We start from the raw sequence: 2630 nt of genomic DNA on the forward strand, positions 1-2630 counted from the left end.
TTTCAAATGGAACTATGACATGTATGTGGACCATTTCTGATGGAGATCTTCGAAACTTCCCTTGTGTCTATATCAACTACAAGGTTTGGTGGTTTGTGTGGATGGCCATTTCCTTCCTCAAAATGTAATGCTTCCATTGTCGGCAGACCTGCACAATGGAATAAATATATTTGTCATTGGTGTAATTTCAAACTATGTCTGAAAGTGTCTGACTGTGATATGCCACTGGATGCCCCTGTTGAGTTAGAACTATGCCAATATCATAGTTAGATGCATTTGTCTTAATCTAAAATGGTTGCTAGAGGTCTAGTAATGTGATCATTGCTGCATAGTAGAGGTGATTCTTCAACTAGCAGAACACCTTCTATTGGGATTCAGACCAAAAGAACTTTGCTTTGACTCTGCCCTTGGTGACTTAACGTAAAGGCTATGTGATATGAGAGAACCCCAACACGAACCTATGGTAGAAATTGGAAAGACCCGGAAAGATGCAGAGCTCTAAGGCTGGTTGGGGCTACAAAATCATGAATGACTTGTATCTTCGTTGGGTCCACATGCACACCCCACTCATAATTGAGGTACCCCATATATTGAAACTGGGTCATAATAAAACTGGATTTCTTCATATTGGCACACAACTTGTGTTTTCGCAAGGTTTGGAGGACCTATTGAATATGGTGGATATCCTATTCCCAACTCCAGCTAAAGATCAGTATGTCATCTAAATACAACGAATGAGTTGGTGAAGGATCACAAGATGTCGTCCATTAGCCTCATGAATCTTTCGTCAGAATTCATCAACTTGAAATCCATGACCAACCATTTGAAAAGGCCCCCCTTGGATTTGGATGCAGTCTTCCACACCTCGGAGGGTTTGATTGGTACCTGGGGATAACCATACTTCAAGCCAATCTTGCTAAAATATTTGACCCCCTTGAGCTGGTTCAGAAGGTAATCAATCGATCAGATTATATACCTATTCTGGAAATTGATCTTGTTTAGCACCCGATAGTAAATACAAACTCTATAGGTCTTATCCTTATTCTGTACCAACATGATCGAGATCCTATAGGGTGATGAACATTGCTTGATGTACCCTTTCTGTAACAACTCCTAAATCTTCCTCTTGGTTTCATCATTATTTAGAATAGAGTGTCGATATGTTGGAAAATTGTGTAACTGCGCGCTCGAAGTCTGATCGATGGAGTGCCTGACCTGATAGTGTAGAGATACACCTGTGGGTGAGGTAAAAATGTCCCTATAGTCCTCCATGACCTTGTCTATCTACTACTTCCATTTGGAGGAGCCCTATCTGGAGGTCATGGGCACAATCTTCTTCTTGCCCTAAGGGAGAGTCATAAGGAAAACAAATTTCATGGTTTGCGAAATTGTCTTACTACATTTCTTCACAGTGATCAAAGAGATGGTGGTAGGTGATGTTACCTCTGGTATCCTATACAACTTATTTCCCAAAGTAATAAGAACAATGTGAGGTCTAGACTAATACACAACTTGTTGCTTGCACAAGTATGGTTGTCCTAATAATAAATCGTAAAATTAAAGAGGAGAAACATCACAAAATACCTCATCCATGAAGGGGTTGATACTATAGGGAAGGTGACAGTGCTCACTATCATGAAGATCTCTTCCTTGGTGAATCCACCCGATGGTTTATGATTGTGGGTGTGTTATGGTTCGTAGGCCCAACCGTTTCATGACCTTTTCTCAAATTTGGGTCTTCTGGGTCCCTCTGTCGACAATGAATTACAATGAAGAACCCTTCACCAACATTTGTGAGTGGAAGGGGCACTCCTCCTCCTCTGGATCTTTGGGCTCATTCTTCTAGATCTTGGTGGTAGCAATAGTGGCACTAGGATCCGCATCAATAATATTCTTCCCTTTGTCATTCACCTTGTGACTTCTTGGTGTGACACTCGTGTTGTTAGTGGGGCTCTTATGGAACTCACACCATTTTCTCGTGTTCTTCCTTGTCTTCATGGTGGTTTTCTTTGCTTATGAACTCAACGGGTTGTCTTGGGTTTCCCCAACTTGTCTTTGTCCTTTTCTCTATATTTTGGGGGCACCTTTCCCTTGCTTCAGATTTACATATCCAGAGTCTTGCTTCCTCTGTTTAAATTTTTTCTCAATCTTGATAGCATATTGATAGGTCATTCTGAGTGAGGAGATATCTAGGAAGTCCATCTCGTCCTAGATGTACTTATGCAGAAAACTACAGTACTTTAGTACCAAATGTCGCTCATAATCCTTGATATACAACTTCATGTGAAGGGTATGAAAAATATTTGTGAACTTTGACACGTCTTGGTCCCTTCCTTGTAGCAACGTGGTCAACATTGTGTATTTATCCTCATAGCTACCAACAGGGTAATACTTCTCCTTCATAACATCCCGGAAATAATTACAAGTGGGTACAATTTAAAATAGTGAGGGTGCACTCTCGTCCCTCTCCTCACCATAGGGTTCCCACCAGTCCTTGAAGTGGGGGGCATCTTTGAGGAGTTCAAAATTAATATTTTCCTGGTTCGAAAAATCATGAACCGAAAAATATCTTTCTAGTATATTTAAGCATTTACTTATGACATCCACATCTATCTAGCCTTGAAATATGG

This window comes from Pinus tabuliformis, chromosome 4_2 (genome assembly GCF_031772625.1).
Source record: "Pinus tabuliformis cultivar Carrire ecotype Pingquan chromosome 4_2, CPIR1, whole genome shotgun sequence".
In the NCBI taxonomy this organism is placed as follows: Eukaryota; Viridiplantae; Streptophyta; class Pinopsida; order Pinales; family Pinaceae; genus Pinus; species Pinus tabuliformis.